Here is a 26,566-nt window from a genome sequence, read left to right on the forward strand (position 1 = left end):
GGGGTCATAGCAATTCCATTAAAAGCTGCTTGAAGAGACATAAAGGTGGACATGTCCGCTTCTTAAATTTAAATTTTTCTAGAAGGAAGGGTGGTGTTATAATGTTGCTCCTTCAATATGAGCCTACTCTTGCTAATTAAATTGAAGAGCATTATGGGAAAAGGGCCGACATCATCATTAAGGCCTCACAAGCGTCTGTTTTGCCATTTCCTCATTGTAATCAATATATCGTACAGTCGCTGAATGATCATTCACTGATGACTTATTCACTGGATGGAAGGCGGAGAGGTGTTTCTATTCCTAGGCAACAGCAACTGCCTGGCTGGACTGACATGCCAATCCCATATTCCAACTAGCTGAGTTTAAGACAACAGGTCAAAACATACATTATTTTAATCCTATTTGAAAACGGTGCAGTTATTTCCAACAATCATTAACACCCGGTTCCCCTGATGCATCCCCAGATTTATAAATCCCTACTTATTTTTTGGGGGGTGACAAAATATTGTGCTGAAATAAAAACCAAAAAAACAAATCACATCTGTGATAAGGTAATATTTGTACCTCTCAATGAAAGGTGCTCAGTTTTATAGTGTGCCACAGGCTTTGGTTTTAAAGCTCCTGGGCACTTGTATAAAACAATGGAAACAGTGGCAATCTGATATCCCTGCAGATGAAACAATAAAATAAATGATACCAACAAGAAATGGAACGCCATCCCATGCTTTCTAATTCGACAGGAGGAAAACAAAAGTAAGTTTAGCAACACTGCCTTTTGTGTCTCTCAGATGAACATTTTGAGGTTTATAATGAAATATTTGACCTGTGTGCTGGTTACCGTCTTCTGAAACGGTGCTATTTCTCCATAGCGCTGTGTGTGTATGATGAGGTCGTCCGAGGCCAGAAACAGGAGAACCTGATGGAAGTCAACGGGAACATCCTGGAAAGCCCTGTCAGTGCAGATGGTGCTAATTAGCATGGCACTGTCTAATTGAATTCAGAAGTCATTTAATTAGCAAAGTTTATTTCATTTTGGCAATAGCACAGTATACTGCATGCTTATTAGCAAGCAGTGTGTATATTGCACTTGCGCAGTGCATTTACATAAGCACAGCATCTGTTAATTACATTTTCATTAGCACAGCAAATATTTATCACTTTTTTTAGTGATAAATTAGTTAGCATGGAATGTGCTTTATAGAAGTTGTATTAGTGCAGTGTATTATTTATAAAGCATATTTCATTTTGTTAGTACCACTTTGTAGTAGTGCATGTTTATGAACACAGTATATGTTTATTACATAATGTCAGTAGCTGTCCATATGAATTATTCCAGTGTATGTTCTTTAGTACAGTGTAGTGCTATTGCTTTAGCATAGTATATTTTGGCTCCAAGTATGGCATTTTGTCAGGTTTTTTCATCAAGATTCTTTTCAGTTTTACCTTACCTTTGTTCTAGAATCGGTTTACACTGTTCGCTAGAAGTCTGAGAAGGAAAAACACATCACAGAACAAATAACACCATTGGGAATGATCCAGTCCTTTCACAGTCCCAGGGTCTTATTACAGCCGTTTCACTTCAGTAAGACTTTGTGTTGAGAGGAAATCACACAGGACTAATTACTTTAAGGGCTTTTCTACAAACTTGTCTTTTCCATGTTGTACCCTAACTGACCCTAAGCCACATTGCATTATCGTGAATGTATGTACAGTGCTATGCTTATTAAATAAATTCATTTAAAAAGACATAAATGTGTTAAATGGCGGTGTATTGGCCTTGATACCTACAAAGAGACTTGAAAATACTCTTCTCACTCATGTCTTGTGTAAAATATCTAATAGACCCATACACATTCTTTCATAGATACAATTTCCTTCAGTTTACATACTATACATGTTATGTTATTGGCTCTATCAGCTATGCACTCCATGTGTTATTTTAGATGTACGTAATTTATTAATACACTTACTAATCCTAGCATCTCGCGTTGACAGGCAGAATTTACATTTGCGTTCACCTGCTGTTGACCTATGACCAGTTCCCTGCCCCAGACATAAATGTGAGTTTAAACCATGCTAATGGATATTCGAGATTAACAAGCTTGGGTCGGGCTCAGCCAGCTGTTTAAAGTGTGATACAGCTCATGTGGGACACAGCTAACACCTTGGAAACTTGCATAGAAAAAAAAAAAAACACATTCCCTCACCTAATTTCTTATTCATTGAACAGAACATGTATTGAGGACCTCCAGAATCTGGCAAATAGCAGTTTTTGGGGAGAAAGTGTTCTTTGGAGGAACCATTGAGAAATTATTGAATGAATCAAATCAAAGATGGCATGCCATACATCTCAGCATTTAGCAAACACTTATCCAGAGCAACTTGCATGGTTAATTTCTTAAACATAAAATCCATTCACACAGCTGGATATTTATTGAAGCAACTGAGTTTACGGAAGGAAGTATCGTACTAAATGACAACGCCCAACTGGGAATTAAACCCAAAACCTTTGTTATGATGACTTGTGTCGCAAGCCCAATTCCTGAACCATTATACTGCACTGCCTCCAACATCATCATTGGAAGTACTGGTTATTTCATGTTTGCCTCATTGGACAAGGCATTTTGGACTATGGATTTATTTCCACAATAGTGTTAATACCAGTGGAGTTCACAATGTATGTGTAATGTTGTAGGGAGTAAATACAATCTGTACATTGCCTGCTGGTAAATTACAAAATGCACATCATATGCAAGTTCCTTTTGTATGGTTAAATATGATAAAATATAATCCTAAACAAAAGACATAGACGCAGAGTGATATTTTAGTGTTTCATCCGTGTGTATTATATGTAATAATATTTTAGCCTGAGGAATGTACATGAAATACATGTACACACATACAGTGCTGTGCCCTCTAAAATGACACATTTGTTAAAGATGAGCATAGAGGAATGTATACAATACACGTAACGAGCTGTATTGTGACTTGAAAAGGGAAAATTATATGCTTAAATACTTATACAGATGCTAAGACCAAATGATTTTAACAAGCAGTATTTGAAAAATATACAAACAAGCAAAAACTAATTGCTGTTGGCAACAGTGAATAATTGGCAAAACTGAATTATATTTCATATGTCATTTTGTAATGGGTATCTAGCACATTATAAAAGGGGTGGGGAAAGGAAATTGTTGTGTATGGTAATTGTCATGCAAATTAAGAGCACAAATCCTATTTCAGCCATATCAGGTTCATCAAAGCTTATGTTATATTACCAACTAAACAGCTCTCTAAGACTTAATTTTGTCAGTGCTCAAATTCACCAGTAGGGGGCATTGTGGTTTAACTGTCTATTCTGAAAACTGAAAGGCCAGGATTATGAAAGAGTGCATTCTAGTTTTTACTCAAGAGATACAATATGCCTGTCATATTATAAAACTTATTTGTAGATAATGTGTGCAAATTTTACTTTGCGTGCATAAAATGCACTCGCAAATAAATAAATAAATAACTTCATACGGGAAAACATATGTAATATAATCATGGGCTTTATGCACCTTGTTTAGATTCTATTTGCCATAAAATCAGATGCAACAGTAGCACTTACATAAATTAATACAATTATGAAACAACAACAACAATAATAAGTGTTTCAATAGTTATGCTACAAGATGAGATCATTTCCTGTGAATGATCGTAATTGCTCTCGAGCCTTTAAAGTTTAATGTCCAGGTTAATTTAAGTCCACCTGTCCACCTTTCATGGCAGGTAGTCCTGTGTTCACATTACTTGCAGAAGCATATTGAGAATAGGGTCAGGACTACCTGTCATATGAGACAGACCTGTTAACAGCCATTCAACTACCAAATCATGCGCAGGTCTGGATTTGGTCAACATTTCCCCTCGGGCTTGTTTCAGTGCCAAAATAATTTTTTTATTGCTGAACTCTTAATTGAACAGAGACAACAGATTCATATGGCTCTGTAAAGGGACCGTGTTGCTGGTGTATCTGAGCTCCGAATAGTTCTCAAGTACTCTACTGAACCTTGGGCTGCTCCAAAAAGTGACGTCCGGACAGCTGGAGTCTATTTGACTTTATATCTGGATTTAGTACAAGGCAGAGTTCGTGTGATTTTATTTCAGAATATCTGCACATTATGTAAAATGACTAAGAGTAGTTAATTAGGCATTAAAACCTTTTTATCACATTAAAACATGTAAAATTATCATGCCACTGATACTGATTTTATTATTTTTCTCAAATATACTATTTGAAAACAGAGTCACTTACATACAGTACACCTAAATTGACTTGTGTGTATATAACTGTTCTGTGAGTCCCAGCTGTACAGACAGACACAGACACAGACTTTCCTTGACAGTGCTAGTTGTGCTTGTGCTAATACAGAATATTTGTGGTACAGAAAGAGGCCTTTTCTCTGTAAATATTCAATAGGTAGGGCCAGCAGTTGGTCTCCGGTTGTTTTCTCGCATGTACTTTTAGGCTCAGCCAGCAAGCTGTGATAGCCTTTTTATGAAACACATATCAAACAATTATCCCAACTGCACCATCCCAATCATCTGTGTTGATAAAGAAATTACTATTAATTAAGCACAGATGCTGGCTGAGAGCAATGTTTTTTTTCCTCCCCAATTTAGTCGTTATATCAATTCCCCGTGTGTATCACAGTCCTGGTCGATGTGCTATCCTCTGTCGGTCTGGCGAGGGTCTAGACTACCACATGCCTCCTCCAATACATGTGGAGTTGCCAGCCGCTTCTTTTCACCTGACAGCGAGGAGTTTCACTGGGAAACTCCCCCTAGATCGCCTCCCTGCTGAACAGGCGCCCCGACCAACCAGTAGGAGTCGCTAATGCAACGATCAGTATTCATACCCTCACCGGCTTCCCACTCGCGAACACTGCCAATTGTGTTCGTAGGAATGTCTAACCAAGTAGGATGTACCGCTGCTGGGGATTAAACCCAGGTCTCTAAGGTGGTAGGCGAGTGCTTATACCAACACTACCCAGACGGCCGGCTGAGAGCAATGTTTACAATAAACTTTACAACCACAAACGTGTGACACTATTAAAACTTTTTGTAGAAGGGATATTAGATTTGAACCGAAGTAGTGGGAAATACATTAAAAATGAGAACAGTTCCTGTATATAACATTTAACTTTCAGAGAAATATTTAAATGAATAAACAGTACTACTACTCTAAAATCTTACAGCTTTCATTAAAAAAAAAAAAAAATGAACAAAATCGAAGTGGTAAATATTACATACGGTTAAAACTAAAATTTAAGATTCTAAACTCTAGTTAAATTTGATCTTGGTCAGTTGTTTGATGATGCTTGGTGGGAAAATGCTCATTTGCAGAGATGCATCCCTGCATCGACAGAGCTTATTACAGTACAATGGACAAGCATCATTTAGCCTTTTGAATCAGATTAGGAAATATTTCTTCACTTTTATGCCAGAATTGCCCAGGGAGATTGCAGTACCCTTACTTTGTGAAAGCAATTTTTAATTGCCCAGCTCGGTTGAGCTCTTCTTGTTGATACCTGAAATTAAACTAGTGGGAGGGTTGTCATGCAGTGTGCACACACTGACATGGGATGAACAAGCCTTTAAAAATTAAATAATTAATTGACAGAGATTTGGCTTAGTTCTTAGTTTATCACTGTTGCAATATTTTGTTGATTTGTCTGTGAGCACCAGTGATGTAGCTAAGGCTAATTGAATATCTGAAGTGGATAATTAATTCCAAGTGTTCTAAAACTACTTTAAAAATGTTCAGTGCTTCTTTTCCCTATGGCCAACATAGAAGTTTTCCAAGGCTGAGCTGAATTAATGGAAAATTGCACTCTGAAATCATGGAGGATGGGCTCAATGGATTGACTTTGCTATCGGAACACAAAGACATTGAAGTGACAGTCTAGAAGATCCAAGGTGTCTTCTGTGCAAAGAAGAGATGGCTAGGCTTAGTTTTGTGAGGTAGAAAAAAATTCTTTATTTTAATCAAAAACACTAGAGAATTGGGACAGTTTGTGTGCGTGCTTTGCGCCACACCCAGCCGAATGAATTCCTGTCTACGTCATATCTGGTGACCACAGATTTTGTCAGCCGTTTCGATCAGATATTCAATTTTGATTTTCTGCAGTGGTCTATGCCACATACTTCTGTGAAAGCTCTCTAGGTGAAGGAATTGTTCTGCTATTTATTATGTTCTTGTTTAAAAATGCAAATTGGGATAATAGTTTTCCCTTTCACCATTTACACTTTGTCTGTTAACTTGAAGGACTGAATGTCTCCAAAACTGAATGCTTGTTTGTTTGTAATTGTATGCCTATTGTAATCTTTTGCATGATTTTACTCTAAGTTTTGATAAATAAATGCAATTTGTATATGAGCAGTGTACAGTACAAAGCGGCTATCTTAATTTGTTCAAAGAGAAATGTTCTATTTTAGTGCGCACATTTGATGTTCCATCCATGTTCACTTTCCTTCTTTTCACACTCCCCATATTAGCCCAAATAATTGTTTTTATAAACAAACAATTAGCCACTGAACTGCATAATTAGCCGCTTGACTGTATCATTTGAGTGCCTGCAAGAACCCCTGGAGGAAAACAATTAAAGTTTAAATCTGTCCGGGTCACATGACACAAACTGGTGGCCCCTATCAATAAAAGGGAGGGAGGGTACAAGTCGTTATTACTCAGGGATAAATACCTTTGGCATACAATCTTTTAATAACCTTTTTATTCTTCATATTTCATAATAAGGCTGTAGAATCTAGTAAAATTTAATTCTGAGAAACACCATATTTTACTTTAAAATGTGAATCTGTGTTAAAATTATATACAAATTATGTGAAATGCCTGTCATAACTACTGGGCATATAAAGAAGTACACTAAAACTGTACCTTTGTTAAATATCCATCTAGTACTTTTATTCCATAATTATTGGGGCCTGAATTCTCTTTGCACGGTATAACATATTCATGTTCTTAATTTTTTCATATGTGTCCATAAATAGAAATGTTGAAAACATGTCCCCAGGAATAGTGAACTGGCAGGTTGTTTGAAGGTTGCAAGACATTACACATTCTACATACTTGTGGGGAAAAAGTTGATTATTCTTACAGGTAATAATGTCTGCTGACACCCTGATTGTCTTTCACTCATGTTATATAGTCCTGCAAATACTTCCTCATCACCGTGCCACACATATGAATACATTCATATATTCATTAACTATATGACAAGTTCAATTAAAATATTTAGTGCTATTGATCATGTAAATGGTAAATGGACTGCATTTATATAGCGCTTTTATTCAAAGCGCTTTACAATTGATGCCTCTCATTCACCCATTCACATACACACACACACCAACGGTAAAAGGTTGCCATGCAAGGTACCAATCAGCTCATTGGGAGCAATTAGGGGTTAGGTGTCTTGCTCAGGGACACTTCGACAAGCCCAGGGCGGATTGAACCGGCAACCCTCCGACTGCTAGACAACCGCTCTTACCTCCTGAGCTATGTCGCCCCCAATGTACTTTCAAGTTGCAGATGCTATGTGGAGCAGTGCTTAGTTCAATGTGAAGCTCAGTTGATTATTTACCCGAAACCCCTGCATTCTCTGGGTTTAAATGCAGAAATTGATTTTGTGTGTTTCCTGTAATCCTGGGTCCATACGCACCAGAATAATTACAATTCTACAGACCCTACCCACCCAGGAGTGCGTTCCTTTCACATATGTATACATAGTATGTAGATATATAATGGAACTCCCTCAATTTTTACTTCCCCCCTTGATTGTGACATTCACATGCATGATATGTGATTACGAGTGACTATCTGCAGTTTGGAATTTAGATAAATGCAATTTATTTATTTAATTGCAGAACATCCATACAAAACATTGGGAAACAGGAAACAAATGACAAACAATGGATTGTAACTTTATTGCATTTTACATAACATTTTATCACACCTTGGCTTGGGTTCAATCAACATTTGTCTTCATCTTTAAGCAGCAGTAAAGAAAAAGTTTTAATGGTCTCCTCACCAATGACACCACAAAACGTAACACTCTTAATATTTACTTTTAAGTCAATGTTAAGGACAAATGTTGTTTGTCGCCAGGTCCTTGAGTTAGGCAATAATTACACTTCCACTATGCGACCTACTTTGTAGCGTTTGATCAGAATGAATATGCCCACAAAGCATTTGATAGAATGATCGACAGGGATATTCTGAACATTGACCTTGATCAAACAATCAGAGTTGTACCCCAAGATATCTCATCACTGCACTTACGACGGATGGGCTCTCAAGAAGACAAATGCAGCGCCTAATGGGAAAAATCATCACCTGCCCTGTCACCGTAGATGCTGCAGTTCCTGGGAGTGCATTTCCTGGTCAGAGTTGTAATAAAGCTGGTAACTGAGCCATTACTCCAAGCTAATCTCCTACTAAATTTTATATCTTGAAGGTAAGTCCTACCATACCTGCTACCCTTTGCCCTCAGAGGATGACCCACTAACAACAAGCTTCCCTGCTCATGAGATGTTGTACAACATGGCCTTAAGTTCACACAGTTTATAATATACTGATCTTATTTATAGGTTATAGGTAATGATAGAGTGGTTCTTGAAGTCCTGTGGGGAAAATTTGGAAAATGGTGCTCAGTGGGATTTTACACTTAAGGCTGGGATTCTTACAGGTCACAGAAGAGAAGAAAGAGGAAACGTGTGACCAGACCCCATGCCCATATGTGTGTGTGTGTATAGAGGTTTATGCCTTTGTCTGCATGTTTATGTGTAGCGATAATGCGCCCACAAGCTTCCTCAAGTGAATACAACTGCCTACAGTGAAATGCGTGAACATTTACAGCCTTCATATCAACCACTGCTTTAGGACTGAAAGGGTTTATATTGTGTACATGTATGTTTTTATTCTTTACACATTTTCAGTACCTTTTTCATTACCCATATTCTACATTAAAGCACAATGAACTGAATGCTGAGTAGCAGAGCTTAATGGCACAGTGTTATCAATAGTCTGGATGGAATCTTTCCTTCTTTAATAATGGCAGTATTGTTAAAAAATAAATAAAAACCTTTAAAAACAAAGATTCATTTTTTAAAAGACCAGAAAAGTACTCCTCTCATCCTCGTTATGTAAATGCGCTAAAATGATGAAAGAAGGTTAATGCATTTGCCAGCCCACTAATGATTCTGTTCACAATATAAAAGTGCTTCTCTCTATGGTACTATTTGGCTTCATTTTTTAAATTGTTAAATGTCTTGCAGCACATAGATGAGCTATTTTCAGCATGGTCAAAGGAGGGCTGTATTATTGAAATATGGTTTAGTGAAGAGAGCACCTTGTTTTCCACCTTTGCACAAGGGCAGCAGTGAAGATCAATCCAACGTATTGGAATCACAATGGAAAGATGTGGAAATATGATTCAGTATATTGAAGTTGTCATTGATGGAAATAGGAGATTCAGACAGGATTTAAAGCGATCTTCAGGTGCATCCTGGCGAGGGATGCTGGTGTAAATTAAAGCCCAAGCCAGACAGGGAAACATTACTGTGTGTCAGGGAAAAAAAAGCATCTCCGGTTTTAAATGGAATCAATTTAGAGCAAGCTAGAGAGAAACAATGACTGATTGTTACAGCTCTGCTCTTAGTCCTGTGGGTAACTACTGTAATTCTGGTGCAGGGGAAGTCATCAACTGAGATTAAATTAATTAATCTCCAATTAATTTGTTCAATAGTATCAATATACATAGCACTGGAACCATACTTGTCTGTGTGCCTGGCACGTGTGTCTGTGTGTGTGTGTGTGTGTGTGCGCACGCACGCGCTCATGTGTGTGTATATGCATGTTTTCCCAAGCTCACCCACAGGAGAATGGGAGCCCCAAAGATAGGAGATTCTCATGGCCGTATTCACAGACTGCGTCTAGACGTCTGCCTGACACAAAGCGGCCTGTCTGGGTAGTCAGATCTGCCCTGCGATAGCCTCGGTTATCAGCTGCATCAGATTTGGCTGAGCGGGATGGCATAATCAATAGCCAGAATTGTTAATCAATGATCATTTAAATATGCATCGAACAAACCTACAAGGTTAGCTGGGTTTATTGGTTTACTTTAAGGAAATCAGCAAATGAATTAAGGCGCTGCAATGAGGATAGGTCTTTGCCCCCCTTGGTAACATTCATTGGGAAATGCCCTCCTGGGGTTTTGCTTGCTTTTGCATACAGTAAGTATTAACAGTAGCACTCCTGGCTTTGTTTACCTTGCTGTGAGCTTGTTGTGATCTTCTTGCCCTGGTTACACTCTTGCTAAATGCTGATAAAGGACAACTTTGCAGTCTGTGGAACCCTGTAGAGGCCAATATTACTTAACACGCTTTTCCACATGCTGCAAAAAAATCTAAATAAATATATAAATTAAAAAATTAATTGTATCAAACCCACACCCACATGTTCCCAGATGCATTTGATTGGTCAGGATGTAATTTTCTTGTGCAATTACACCTAGCTTCATCACTTTTCTGTGGGAGTAAATATGGACACATAATAGCTCAGGCTTTCTGCAAAGCCACAAAAATGCCCTAGAGGGCCCTGGTTGCCATCCCAAAGATGTTATGCTTATGGATGCTATACTCCAAACCACCAGGAGTCTGAGAGGTCACTATGGCTGCTGTGAATGCTGGTGGGCTATCACTGGCCATATATGGATTTTGGGGAAATAGGTATTATTCAGGATGGGTTATTCACAAACTGGGTGACTTGCCTGTCAATGTCTGGTCTGCCAGGGATGGGGTCAAGCACACACAGGCCTGGATTTAATCAAGAATTTGACTTATGCATTTGATCAGTGCAAAGTGTTTTATCTTCACAAATGCATCTTGGCATTTGCTGTATTTACAAGAATTTATTTGTGAAAATAAAATTTAGCACATGCTTTATGTAGCACTGTAGTGAGACAAAGTTAAGGGCACATATTGATTTTATTGTGGCATACAATTGGTTTCTCCTACTCAGTGTGGCTGTACAATTCTGATAATCAATATGTGGTCACCTTCAGCCCTTCATTACAGCTCTCCCCACCCCTGGGTATAATTGACATGCTGGTTATATGCAGTCAGAGGTCACAGGTTCTTCATAGACATTGTGATTTACGGATATTTGATGTAAAAAAGGAAAGTACACACTGGAAGCTCAAGACTATTCTGGAGTGTATATAGACAAATTATCAAACAGATAAAAGTTGAGAATTCTATTTAGTAATCCTACTAAATTATATGAGTGTAGAGAACCAATACATTACACATGTACACCAAATTCAAATATATTTACAGTATTACAAGACAAAAAAGTGAGTACAGACATTGTAAATGTATGTTAAATACACAGCAAGGGGGCTTTTTGCACAGCAATCTCACACAGAGAGCCAGGATTACCATAGCCAGCCAACTTGAAATAATTTACACAAATAGCATTGCATGCATTTCGTCTGCATGCCAATATATTATTAATATGATTTATATTCAGCTGTGCACAGGACTTCAGTTCCCTTAATATAAGGTGAGAGGGGAAGCATGGTCAGTGTGGGAATGGGCCCAGCCACTGAAAAGTGGACGTTGCAAAAAGGGGAGAACGACAGCCAGGAGAAGTGCAAAAATCAATTGAATTGTATTGCTGCTAGCACCCTGGCGAACAACAATTAACTAACTCAAAAAACAACTGAACATAAACTAAAGCTTCAAGTTAAATTATGCAAACCTTCCTTTAACCCCTTCGTACACATGCAAAATCGGACCAGTGCTCTCCCATGAAGGGGGGTGTTCTATTTAAGGCTTTAGAACTCCAGGTGATAGAGACTTGGATAATGGCTTAAATGAAAATACTATATTTATACTAACTGTGATCATTGATTATATTCATAATTTAGGTAGAAATAGCCAGCCACAAATGCAATGATCTTGGCGAAAATGCAAAAATAGGGTTGTTCTCTTTTATTTTGAAATTTTGAACACTGACAGATCACTTATATAAAACAGGTAAAACTATACATATCCATAAACTCATTGACCATAAGTGAGAAAAACTGAGGGTGATATGCCAAACTACTAAAGATCTATTAAGCAAAACGTAAGCAGTGAAACCTGGTGTCCCTTAGCATCACCAAATATGTCCAAAATGTCAAAATTGTGGATGCAACAACACAACCACATTGTTTATTTTAATTTTACCTGATTTAACTGAGAAAACTGTGGTAGCACTAGCAATGTAGAAAGAATACCTTTGGATTTAATAGTGAATTTTGCAGAAACATTCATGCCTTGAACACATGCTTGGGCAGACAAACCAAAACAATGTTTTGAAAAATGAAGTACTCATTATTCAAAAGATGTGTGTATCACAGCTACAATGAGGCTATGCAATGAGTGAAATAAAGGTGGGCTGTACAAAATTAATTAATTATGTTGCATCTCACCTGCTGCGAGGTCACAGTATGTGGCATGCAGGTATCCTAATGTTGTCTATTAAATGCACTGACTGTTTAAGCAATGCTGCTCACCAAGTTACAATTAATTCACAATTGATGAAAATAACCATTTGACTCCTTGCACGAAAATATCTAGACCTAGATTAAGATGCAATACAAATAAAATATCATTTGATGTGCTTGACTTGTCAGCATGCCAGCTCTTATTTGGCAGAACAATTGAAATTTTAACTAAAACAGATACTATTCATTGCACATGCTTGTCATATCATTATGGCTGAAACACACAGCCAGAACGGTACAGATGTGTAGGAAGGTTAGGCTTTACTCCTGTCCTGGTGAGGAATGCACCCACTCCTCTCTCTTCAGTGTGGCAGGCTGCATTACCCACAAACACACACCCACATCCTGCTCACCTCCCCCTTCTGTCCCAAACTATTAGACCCCTTGCCTCCATCTTCCCAATCCCCCTGTATTACCATTAGAAAACACTGGGGGAGTCACGCTGCTCTTCTGTTTTGATGCATATTTTATCAGCCACGGGGAGGAAGTGCATGGTATTCTTTGGCTGTGCTAATAAGCAGTGGGGCAGGTGTGGTTTGCTGGCTGTGGAGATGTTCCCGGGAGAGGACTTGGGTTTGAGAGCCAAGATCGTTTTGCTGCCTGTGGCTGGGTGCGTGCGCTGGTCTGGAAAGTACGGAAAAGTATGGAATTATGAATAACTAATCTCCAGACCTGGAAAAGTATGTAAATTTGGGAGAAAGTACAGAAAAGTAATACTTAGTAATACATACACAAAAGTTCACAAAGTACAAAAATGTAAAAGAAAGGAAAAAAAATGCTGTGTCTTGTTATATTAAACACATATTGTACACATGCACGAGTGCTTGAGATGACAGTTCTTTCAATCTGGGCAACAAAGTGCAGAGTTTCTAATTCAAGAAAAAAGTTTACGATATATTAATTGTATTTAGTCCATGGTGCAGTTATAGGCAGTCATTAAAAATAAAAAGTAAAATGTAAAATTTTACTTTGTGCATAAAAAAAGTGAACAATTTCATTCTGTCCTACAATTCATTAATTGTTCTACAATGAGGAGAAAATGTGGCAAATGTTCCGTAGCTCAGGAGAATTGTAAAAATTGGTTGTTTGTTTTTGGGCTTATGGCCAGAAAACCCAAGATATTACACCTGGATCGCTCCTGATCCCAAGCCAAACAATAAAGAGTTGTGAAAAATATGTGCCGCAGAAATTGACATCGCCAACAGGGGAGAGGCAGCAGTGGTCAGTCACTGGCAAACACATGTATTTATTCATTCATTAGTGAATCATGCTTTTATTCATTAGAATGTATAATTAAACACAAAAGGTCGAATCCCAAACAAATGACAAAAAATAGAGGTCTTGGGGAAAAAAAAATCAGTCTGGAAAAAGTCTGGAATTTTGATTTGTGAAAAGTTCAAGCACCCTTGCAGCTGTATGAGTCAGACTCATTAGGGCTTTGGCCGAGATTATTTTTTATCATCTTTAATATTATGAACAGTGCTATATTTCGTTGGCTGTAGTGGATTTTATCACACGGCTTAAAATTAAAAACAGCCATTTGGTTTAATGTTGATATACAGACAGATTGTGCGGCTTAGCTGTGTCGTTGTTGGTAGAGAATGAGCACCTAGCGGCTTTCACAATTTCGCCACTGGCTCACCTATATGCCACTGTGTTAAAAGATTTGAAGCTGGCTTTTGTACTTCGCTTCTGATCGCAGCTGTCAATGTTCACTTATACCCCTGTTACTCTTGGCCCTTGAGGTCCAAGAACTACTGGTTTTCTGCATTTCTAATTCTTCAGTTAATTACCTGGGGGAAAGAAAATCATGGTCGGATTTGCATTAGAGGTCCAGATTTGAGTATCTATTGGCACTGTATATGCACAGCTTTTATTTTGGTAGCAACAAAGTCTGGAACTGAGGTGAAACTCTTCTCAGGTGTCACAGACATGAGAGAACAGATAAGCTAATATAAACAAAACAAGGACTCTCACTAAGACCACGCAAAGCAAAAAGCTTTTTTTTAAATTGGCTATATATATATATATATATATATAATATATGGCCAATCTGTATTCCGTCTGTTTTTGGAAGCTTTTTGCTTTGCGTGGTCTTAGTGAGAGTCCTTGTTTTGTTTATATTAGCTTATCAGTTCTCTCATGTCTGTGACACAAGGAGAAAGAGCTGTGTGAGTGACAGCTGTTGAAGATGGCTCACAATCTTCTGTTTGAGAAACCTATATCATATTCTAGCCAGTATACCCTCATTGTGCTCTCTCTGAATATGTAACCGTGGCCAGCCGTTTCTTGGATTTCTATATTGGATTGGTTTCCTTGATGATTTGCCTTTCTGTTGTGAAACTGCAATGATTACTAGCAACATAGAATGCTGGTTTTGGCTCCTCTGACAAATCTCTGACTATTGTTTTTCAGCAAACGACCATCAAACATTATTTCTCTTGCCAGGGTATGTTTGGAAAAGGAGGCAACCCTGTGGTTTGTTCATAGAGGACATTCAGATTACTTACAAGAGCAAAATCTTTAACACAATTAATCAAAAGGGCTTTTCTACCAGTATATCCTATATGTGTCTATCTCCGCAAGGTAATAGTGTTTCTTTTTGAGAGAGCCCTGACCCCAACCCATCAAACACCTTTGGGATGAATTGGAATGCCGACTGCAAGCCAGGCCTTATGCCCAACATCAGTGCCTGACCTCACTAATGCTCTTGAGGCAAAATGGAAGAGAGTCCCCACAGCCATTTCCCTAAATCTAATGGAAAGCCTTCCCAGAAGAGTGGAGACTGTTACAGCAGCTAAGGGGATCCAAATCCAAATTGATGCCCATGGTTTTGGAATGAAATGTTCAACAAGTACATATGGGTGTACATACTCTTGGAAATGTAATGCATGAAATTCCAGATATTGAGAGTCATTTCAAAGTCATTCCAACTGCATAAGTTGCCATGAATAAGAAACAATTAAAAAAAATAATGATAACTGAAAAAAACTTCATGCGATCAGTTATTAATCTACTATTCTCTCATTATCAGGGACAGGTAGCTGATCTCCTGGTTTTCATTTATAAAGTTGGATTCAAAAACATAAACAAAAGTAATAAATAAATAAATAAAGGTATAAAACCCCCAGATTAGTTAAGCACTGAGTTATGACAAAATTATTTTTATCCCCAGAGTTGCCATTTGAATCCATTGGCTGCTTATTTCAAACATGGTGCTGAACGTATTTTGTAATTTTTTTTTAACTGAATACCGTTTTCCTCAGACAACTTATATGATTTCAAGCAAGATGTGGCTGATCTTGGCATGAATCATTTTAATTCTCTCCTCAAACAAAAAACAATCCAACAAATAATGCTTCAAGAAGGTTATTTGTTTGAACAGTGCATATTTACATGCTGTCCCCATTCTGTCCCGCGCATGTTTTTCGATGCAGTAAAAAGGTAAAGTAAAAATGGCAACAAATGTAGCATTATGTCTGTGTCTGGGATGTTCATAGTGTGTATTTTCATAACATAGTTAAGAAAGGTAGGGATGGATAATAGCTTCATTGCAATGGGTCATAAAATATTCATGAATACGATGTGCATGGGACTTCACATCTTCTCTCAATCCAGTTTTTATAAAAGCTGTCAGTCAGTCAAGGGGTGTAAAGTATCAAGTCTCAGGTGTGAAATGGGCACTGACATGTTCTTTTAAATTTAATTTAATTTCAATTTTGCATAGACAGGTGTCAGGCTGACACTAGTGAATCAGTTTTTCCTAGATAGCTACCAGTGGTTGCTAGTCATTAGTGTAAAATGGATAAAAAGTATATTTCCTTCATGTATTCCTGTCAGATGATTTTATTCCCCTGTTGTCCCCCCATATTTGTAAAAGCCAATTGTACTAAGCACTGTCGTGTCACTGCTTTGCCTCCTATGCCCTCACAAGAACCTCTGCAATTGTTGACAAAGGAAGTGACTTTAGAGTGACCGCAGACAGTGCTTACACTTGTAGTTGACACAGAAAATTACTCTCATATCAACTGGCTGGAGAAATATAAGGGTGTTTTAGGGTGGAGTAATGTGTTACTAGTTGATGGGCTAAAGTTTTATGGTTAGCTTGTCACGTATGACTGAACATAGTGGGAACAGGCATAGTTCAGAAATGGGTTGATGTTTGTGAGGACCTGTTAGACTGGTACAAAGCCAAAAAACGGTCATTCAAGACACTACCCACCCCCACTCCGAGCAGCCTGGCTTTAGAGGACTGTACATGATTGAAATTCAAAAAAAAAAAAAAAAAAATCTGAAAGCCTTTTGAAGTAAGACAAAAAAAAAAAAAAAACCTGAAGTCTCAAAGTAGAGGTCATCTTTTAAAAAGAAAAAGGTTTTGATCAATATTTTCTTTTGTAGTCAGCCCTACTGTATGCCTCAGGGGAACTATTTCCGGAGTTAAATACACACATTTATTTTCACTTTAAAGGAGAATGCTGGTCACCAAGCTTTGAAAGTATCCTGTAACAATCCTCTAAATGAGAAGAACATCCTGCGTTACCTGCAGGCAGAGCTATGGAGCGGTCTGAGTTATTGGTGCTGACAATCATGTAGACACTTTCCATGGCCCTCTGTCTCCAGGCTCCCTCTTTGCCTCTTCTCTGTCTTAAAAACAATGCAATTACTGCATCAATCATACCATATGACCTCAGTCACGGTAATAATAAAAGACGTATTCATTTTTTAAATGACAGTAATTGGTGTAGTTGAGGCGAAAACTGTGGTCTTACATTATTTTACAGCCTCATTAAAACTTGAGTCTTGATGTATTTCTGGGCAAAATATGAGAGCGGAGGTTTCCTTATTTCTTGGGTCTTTTTTATTCATTATTCAAGGTCCTTTCCATATTTGCTGATCTACAGTAACGCGACCACTACATGAAATGGAAAAATTGATATTGAGTTATTCTGGTCTGGAGCCATTACAGATGAAGCCAGAAAGAAATGTGTCATGGCTTCCTGTGGGGAAGTGTCTGGTAGTATTTCACCAAAAGATGGCTTCTTTTACAGGGCTTGCCAAATATGTTCCTCGTTTTTCATACATAAACTTGAGGTAACAAACCTTTTCTGTAACACAGTTTTTTAAATTCTGTGTGGAGTGCTTAATTGTGGTCAGTACATACATTTTGTAGCATAAATCAGATTAATACATGTAAACAAATTCAACAGAAGACTGGTATGTCAGTAAATTGGGTGTCACAGCTAAACATAACGATAATCAAAATACTGACAAATTTAAGTTTTCAGTGGCACCTCTACTTCATTAGATGAGCTTCAAAAACAGTGCTATGCAGACCCATTGAATTGACCGGGAAATAAAAAAGAAAACACCTGACAAAGTTTGAATAGTGAGGCATGGGTTCTTCATTAAAAATGCCGATGAAGCACACAAGACTTTTTTGTGTGCCAAGACTACAGTAATTCAACAAATAATTTAGTCATTTAATCATTTGTCTGCCAGACATTGAACTTGGAAACTGAAGGTTGGAAGGAGTTTGTATTTTCCCCACTGCTTTTACAATTTATTTTTCATTCTGCTTTATTAAATACATAAATTATTCTGGTAATGGCTTATTTAAGCCAGTGCTTGGTGAGCTAAGCTACATGCTTGGTGACAAAGTTATGCGTTTAAGATCCAAATAATCTTATTTATTATAAAACGCCAATAAATCTAGAAACGCATTGATTGTCCCAAAACGAAGACGTGTATTGGTGTCATTTTCAATAGACAATGAAGGGTGTTTGGGTTTGTTTGCCACACCAGGTGCACCTTTGTGAGTGTTGAGTGTTGTCTGAGTGTCCAAAGTGAGACACTGTACTGAAGACGGTACAATAAAGTCAAGTATTTAGGAAATTGATATTTGGTAAGTAATGCATCACTGTCAAGCAGAAAGAGGATTTAAGGCATATCACCATCATTGCAATGTAATACCTTTGTAATTTGGCAGATGTTTCCATTAATGTCAGGGTCAGACTAATGTCTGAAAAGCCAATGATGTGACAGAAATAGTTTCATATTAATTTTGTTTTACTTCAACATGAAAATGGGACCCTTCCAATTATGTTTTGTACTCAATGACCACATTTTAATACAAATTCCAGATTACTTCAAAGTCAGTCTCTTTCCAAGGCTTCTTTGGTCTATTGCCTTTGCTCTGGTGATTTGCATCTGCTAGTGTCAGAGATTGAAATTTTACTTTTCTGTCATGCATGAATTCTTATGTTTTTCTCTCTTCTTTCTTCTGTCTGTTCTCTGAAATCTTTTATCCCCTACCCCCTCCTCCTAACAAAAAAATAAAATAATAAAATAGACTCAAAGCATTGGTTAAATTATGATGCATAGTTCAGGGCTGTTCTGGGGAACATCATTAATCATGGGATCCACGTTCGATGTATCTACTTTTTACGCATCTGTTAAATCATTCAGTTCTCTTATTGGCTAGAATCTGGCTGACTCAATCGCCATTGTTTAGGAAACAGACCACTTTCAATCAATAGGCAGTCTTACTAAATTACAGAGAGCATGAAAAATTATTCCCCTCTCTCTGGGTCTGCACTGCCTGATCAATCATGCTGTTGGTCATGTCTGTCAGACAGAACGTTCTGGAAAGCATGTTATGGTGGGCACAGGGTTCCAAATGGTCTCCCCCTGGGCTCTTGGATTATCCAGTTTAGCCATCAGTGAAATAATTATGGTCTAAAATGGTGCCCACATGAATTACAGTACAGAAATGACACCTTTAGCTCTTCCATATTTAGCTCGAATAAATATTGGTAAAGGTCACAGGAACCGTGATCCAGTTTGATCATGTGGCATAATTATGTCCTGTGAAATCTTGTCAAATTCAATTTCAGTGTGTATGATTGATGTGGGGGGTGGAACTGACAAAAGAAAGAGTATAGGAGGTGTGTTGTTTTTTTGGGGTTCGTTCTAGGGTGTAAGTGAAAGGCTTTAACAGGTCTTGACGTACATTTTTCTATGCTTTCATGGATATGGTTTAGGAGTGCCTGCTATGAACATGCTATACCCAGTGGTGCAGGAAACGTGATGTGATCAGGTCCATTAGAAGTGAGATGGCATGTCTTCTTCAAGGTAAGCAGAGCCTGTCCCTGCTTTTCCATGTACCAGGGATTTAAAGTACTCTTGGATTCATTTTCCCTTTGGTTAACAATTAAAAGCAATTCTTTTCCTTACAAACCCAAAAAATTTAGGCAAAAAAAGAAATTAAAGGCAAAATGCTCATTCAACCCAAGCCTTAATCCTACCCTGGTGACAGTGTTTTTTGATTTAACGGTCTGCTCAGCCTCACTCTCCATTATTATTAAGGGAGGCTGGACGGTATGCAAAGTGGGATCTCATCTCCAGCTGCTGGTTATCTTTCTTAACACTCCACTATTAATCATCCAACTCTATAATTTACTGATGGTTACTTTATTATGCAACAGTGGTATCTAGAGGGTCAATTAGAGAACTCAAGCCACATTCCTGCTTTTTATTTCAAGAGCAGGTCAATTAAACAAACTTCATTTCAGCCAATTGGTTGCAGGGGGAATTGAAGATAAGGAGGTGGGGGTATTGGCTGATGTTGGGGGATAGGCTTTTGGTTGGGCAGTCAGAGATGCTTTTTTGGCAAATCTTGTGCACTCGTGCTACACATTGAGAAAATTTGATTCAGGTGGTGATTGATTATGACTGGCTCCTGAAAATAGGTCTTAAACCCTAATAATGAATTAATTCTTACTATTCTTGGACAATTTTTTTTATTAATAAAATAAACTGTACCTAAATTGATCACACTATGCATATAAGGCTAACTTTGCTACGTAAGCTAAGAGGCAGGCACTGCAGGGCCAAGATCCTTGACACAGATGGACAGAGAAGAACTGCTAAATGCATTGGAGCAGGATCATTATTAAAGCAACTGTGGAAAGAAACTTTTCCTTTTTCTTTTTCTTTTTAATATTTCATAAATGTGATGATTTGCTCTGTGCCAGGTGTACCCCTCCCCCCACACTTAATTTTCTAATAGAAAAGCCAAGGGAGGGTCAGAGCAGCCCAATAGTGCTCCATTGTGCTAATTGCAGTAATGATAGATAGGCCGTGAGATGCTGTAGATAGCCTGGGAAAGAAAGGCTCAGCTCACTGAGAGCCAGGAAGATGAGTGCTTCATTTACTGTAAAAGCTCCCATCTAATATAGGCTTTGTGTTTCATACCTGATTTTATTTCATAATGGGAATGCAGACCTATACACAGCAGGGCTGTCTGCTTCCATAAAGTACAGCAAACACGTATCACTCCCTCCCACTGGTATACCATTTTAATGGATACTTCTGACCTGCTTAGCATACTGTATAGTAATGCATTTTCCCACTGCACCAGGTCATCTGCATTGTAATGTAAATGCTCCTGAAACTGCTTTTTCTATATCCTGCATGGCCCGTAATGACAGGCTCTCTCTTCTGAATGAAATGCAACATCATTACAAATGTGGGGTTCAGATGGAGTTCATGAAGTACAAACTCCTGTTTTGCATGAACACCAGTGCTTATTTGGAGTGCTCTGTGAAGCATTCTTCAGTGGCTGATTTATTCATTTGTTCAGTATTAAAAAAATGCATTGATGTTGTTTCCATGTGTCTTTCCCCTCCCATCACCTAGACATTACCTAGCAGAAAAAGAAATTCTTGAAAGTTCATAGCATATTCCCCCAAATTGAAATGCCCAGTCATATGCAGAGGTCTGTATTGTCATTGAAATATTCTGTTAGTTTGTGAGATGGCAGATTAACACAAGAAACACACCTTCTGTTTCACTGCGGTCCACTAACTGAGCACTGCAGTCATTGTGTTGGAGGACTACAAGTTGTGAACAGCTGGCACGGGCTAACCGTGAGCTCGATCAGCCAGTGGAGTTGCTTCTATGCGATGAGGTGGGGGAATCCCACTCCCCATTACTCACCGGGTAATGCAGTGGGAAACTTTAACCACAGTGTTCTAGCATTCTCTGCATTTAGTCAGTGTTGGCATAGTCAGGATTCCATTCTGGAGTCTATGGCATGACACTGCCAAAAGAACTAGTGCTTTACTTGGGAAACAAAGTTTCCTGTTAATTTAAAATAACATCCAGCAATCTATTGTGAATGCTCAGGACTTTAATGAACAAATAAAAATAAATTCTTGCAAGTTTCTAATTCTACAGGTGTGGTTAATTATATAGCAAATTATGGCTTCAGTGAAATAAGGCTATGGTCAATTTGATTTTAATCGATTCCAAAATAAATTAATGAATTGGAATTTAAATTTGAAAAAAAAAAGAACCCCAGAATTCAGAAGCGGAGTTTGATTTGGAATTCCTGGAAGTAGAATTAAATTGAGAGAGACTCAATGATATTATTGTCAGGGCTCACAGAGAGAATTATGAACCAGGTGCAGCGATCACATGGGTCAACAGTGGTAAGTAAAATAATATTTCCTTACTGAAGCAAAAACACAAAGACCAAGCACTGAACTGAGAGGGATAACATGGAACTTAAATACACTGAAACAGGTGCAACCAATCACAGGAAACAAGCAGGCAAGTGCAGAATGTGGAAAATCAATAATCCAATTAACAATCCAACAGACACAAGACACAAAACAGAGGGACAGAACAACAGTGAATTAGTGGTCCGGTACTGCAGCTTTGACAGTTACTCATTTACGCTGAAAGTCTCATTAATTTAGCTTCCAAAAATTAATTTACACTATTTATACCATTTATACTACCTCAAATGTCAGATGTCAAATATTGTTATGAAACCATGGTTCATTCATTATCTATCATTTTTCTTTCATCTTTCATCCTGAGGAAATGCTGCAAAAAGGTTCAGCATCGTTTGTTGTGCCATGTTCAATTTTTGAGACTACGTTTGTGATTTGTGGCTGATGTACAAAATTCAATGTGTCCCATTGTGTTTACGATAGTATTTGCTGTTGTAAGCTCCTGATTAAGTTACAATTAGTTTGGCAGTAGAAAAGGCATAGCTCAGCATTGCACCCCAAGCAAAGGCGTGGAATATAATCCAACAAAAAATGTAATCAGCCAATAATGAGCATTGAGGGGGCAATGTAAATTCCATTATATTTTTATTGCTGCAATTGATCAGGGACAGCCTGTTCTTTGCTGTGCACTTGCAGTTCCTTGGTCCTCTTTGTGTTACATCATTCAGTTCAGCTGGGAGAACATTGTTAATGTAATAATTACAATGTTGAGAATGCCAATACAGTAGTATTGTTTCCTGATATAATGGTCATTCCTTTATTTCTCTGTACAGCTGTGCTAAGTTCCTGTATTGTGTGCTTGTTAAACAGTTTTTGGCACATTTACCATTTGCATTGTTTGGTTCTTTTTCAGTCCACATAGTTTAAAGAGAAATACATCTAACTGCAACATGCTTTCCTTAACATAGAAAAACACTTTTGAGTCTTATGTTCCTTTCCCTATGCTTATTTCTGCTTCACTGATCATTTTTAAAAACATCATGTCTTCATTTTTTCTATGTAAATCAAAATATTTTGTTTTTATAATCATGCTCATCTATTAATAACTAACCCCAGAATCAATTTACGAACAACTGGCATTCATCCTCTGATATGCTTGGGATACGCACAAAGTTGATGGTCTGCGCATATTTCATAAATCCAACTTTGGTTTTTCGTAGGAACTTTTATTAAGAGCAAAAGTAAGAATTTAAGAAAAGTTTTGTGAATGAGGCCCAATGTGTCCCTGACCACCTCCAAAGATGGTTTGGGTGATCAGATCAAAATCTGCCCTCAATGTGTCTTGGGTGCAGTAACACCAGTATTTTTATGTGGTGAAGTGCTATCGGATTACAATCCAGTCACCCAAGCCACATGTTAATGCAAAGTGTAAAAGAGGTTAAAGGGTCGATGTTTGGGCAGTGGAGAGCAACTGAGATGGGCTGGTCAAGTACGTTACATTTTTTACATTTATTTGGCAGGCATGGCAAGACTTTTACTTTCTGTCCACTGGACTTTCCACCCCTGCATATAATAATCTAAATCATAATCTAAAAAACAGATACCGGACAGAGAAATAGAACAAATAGAACAAAACATGCAAGCATCTCTCAAACAAGAAGCACTGCAATAAGTCACCAGTCTACAAAAAAAGTGTTTTACAAAGTGTTGTAGGACAATCACATCCTACTGAAAATCCTTGAAAGGAGTCTAAAACAGAAATTCCTTTGATAATAATGTCACAGTGCTTAGTTCTCAGTAATAGGGACCTTGTTGGGTCTTAGAAAAGGTGGAACTTTGCCATAGACAAGTCTGACCCCCTTCAGGTGCTTAACTCGCCTAATAAGGACTGGATGAAGTGTTTATGACTTCCGAGTCTATTTTTTGCTCAAGGAGAGTAGACTGAGCTGGATTCAGAGCTGCCACACCCTAAACTGTGACTAAATCCTACTTGCCTGACATCTTTTTGTACTCTGAAACAAGTTGCCAGAGTGACAGTATGCTGGTATTTATATCTATATTTGCTGTTAGGAAGAGAAAATTAAATTTTGCTGGGATCTCTTGAAAATTGGATAATATGCCTGATTAAAAACAGCTGAGAAGTTAAGCAAACTCATTCTAGTTAATTGCAACACTGATAATATATAAATGACATAAGACAAATCATGAGGCTTTTGACTTTGTTGGGATACAGGCCTGCAGGGGTGGGGTGGTATACATGCTCTCATAGGACTTAAATATGATTAGCCAATGCATATCTGCCAGTTCACACTGCTTTCCTTAAATAACAGAATAATTATTCTGAGACGTCCTTCCGGCTGTAACTTTCTAGGTTATGTATTCAACCATGGTTCCCAGAGTGAGGAAAGGAAGATGTCACAGCCATGAGAATATTCCCACTCAGAGGCAGACAGGCCTTAAGTTCCAACGTACAGTAACAGTGCAGAATGGGCAGCATGTATGTCAATCATATATAGGCAGCGGCCCTCCCAGGGAATAAATACGTCTTATTAACTGTGAAACTGGCATTAAAAACCTCACTGAACACTCTGGCTGGGAGCTCCACAAGGCAACAGAGTTGTATCTGCTTTGCCTCACCCAGGGAGCTGGAGTTACATACACAACCAAGGTATTCCCTTTCACTCTAAGTCTAATGTCTCAGCTATGGGAAGAACCATTCTATAGCACCGCACAGAGCCACCAGCAGGAGCATATCATCTGCAAAGGTGACAGATCAGATCAAAAGCCTGGTCCCACATGCAGTATTGGGTTGAGAAAGAAACTCACACACATACATAGAATAACACAGCGAAGCCACACACACTGGATCGATGACTGTAGTAAAAGACAAGAAATGCAACAATATGCTACTTGCACTAAAAACAACATCAGGAAATTGCACTATAGTAAAGTAATAACTGACATACATTGAACACTTGCCTGAGAGAGACATGGCCAGGATGCCACCAATGTGGTTATATTGGTTTTGCACTAAGATGAAAACCCTCTGGATCATAGACGAGGTGGTCACATCCAAACAATAAAAGCATGCAGGGTAGTCCCTTGTAGTTTTACATATTTCCTACACTGACGCTCAATACAATGTGAAATCCAGTGCTTTGACAATACACACCATTTAGCCACACTCAAACGCAACTGGTCACACGGTTGCAAGTTCTGTGTACGATCAATATAAAATCGAAGAGCCTTAACCAGGCAGATGATTGTCAATCTGGCAAGATGTCAGAAACTTTTAAAAATGTCTGAAATACCCTTCATTGCACACAAAACCTTCTGGGCCAATCAACAATATACACCAATACACAACTAGTATTAAAAATTCTAGAAAATTAACTGTCCCTTTCAGAGTAGATATGCTTCGCAGCACTCCAAAACTGACACAGGAGATTCAGTGGTTTTCAGGCCTGCAAATACAACTGAGAATTGCAAATTGAAAAAGAAAAAGGTTCTTTTAAACGGCCTATTATATTACTCGGGGATTTCATACAATAATATTTTGTCCTCCACTGTTATGGCCCTAGCAGCATAGTTTGGTCTTCATAAAAACTCTCTGCTCTCTAATGATCAATTTGCTATGTCTGCAGGTGTATACCACAACTTGTACAGGAGATCAAAGGTTTAGAAAAACAAAACAAAAGAAAGTACTATAACAATGACCTTAATACCAATATTTTTTTCCTTTCATAGAAATTGCTGTTAGTTTGTTTTATTGCTGTGGTCAGCAGACTTTCATCTTAATCAAAGTCTTGCTTTTTTAAAGCTTTTATTTTTCCTGGCAGTGCAGCAATAATGCTCTCCATTCATTTTCTGTGTTGTGGATGACCCTTTAATGCTGAAACTTCAGAAATGCAATTTTAACTTTTGTGCTCATTAGAATATGAAAGTATTTCCACAGCATGCCTAGTACCATCAATCTCCCAACTTATAGTCATGAATTAAGCATGAGGCATGCAGTCAATGCACTTAAAGACCTGGAGGGTCTGAATCCTCAAACATCATATACATCAGAGAGCAATCATTTTTCTTTTATCCATTTTTTTTGGAGAGAATGTGTGGTTTATTTTAAGTAAGTCATCAACAGAAGGCACATTTATGTATATATGCAATTTCAATTATTAATTTGAATTTTTAATCATGAAAAGGAACAGCTGATTATTTAAACATGGAAATAATATTGGAAAATCAGCAAGTCATTATAGTCACTGTGATTGGAATGTATGTTGAGGGAACAAAATTCAAAATTGTATCAATGAATTTTACAGGAGACTATCAGTGCAGCAGTTTGTCAACTGCAACTTAATATCATTTTGGTGATGCCACAAGACAATGACCCAAAACACATGAGTAAATCAACAGAATGGTTTAAACAGAAAATTCATGTTT

General features: G+C 37.9%; 2 long non-coding RNA genes across 2 annotated transcripts; both read right to left on the reverse strand.

The window, feature by feature from the left end:
* Positions 1–12,537: 12,537 nt before the first annotated feature.
* Positions 12,538–17,250, reverse strand: LOC135256123 (uncharacterized). The gene is made up of 2 exons (XR_010330390.1): positions 17,146–17,250; positions 12,538–13,229 (listed from the first exon to the last, which is right to left on the reverse strand). It is a non-coding gene; the product is annotated as an uncharacterized LOC135256123 (long non-coding RNA).
* Positions 17,251–21,109: 3,859 nt separating this feature from the next.
* On the reverse strand, positions 21,110–22,129 carry LOC135256125 (uncharacterized). Its single transcript, XR_010330391.1, has 2 exons — positions 21,603–22,129; positions 21,110–21,309 (listed from the first exon to the last, which is right to left on the reverse strand). It is a non-coding gene; the product is annotated as an uncharacterized LOC135256125 (long non-coding RNA).
* Positions 22,130–26,566: the final 4,437 nt, after the last annotated feature.

This window comes from Anguilla rostrata, chromosome 5 (genome assembly GCF_018555375.3).
Source record: "Anguilla rostrata isolate EN2019 chromosome 5, ASM1855537v3, whole genome shotgun sequence".
NCBI classification, from domain to species: domain Eukaryota; kingdom Metazoa; phylum Chordata; class Actinopteri; order Anguilliformes; family Anguillidae; genus Anguilla; species Anguilla rostrata.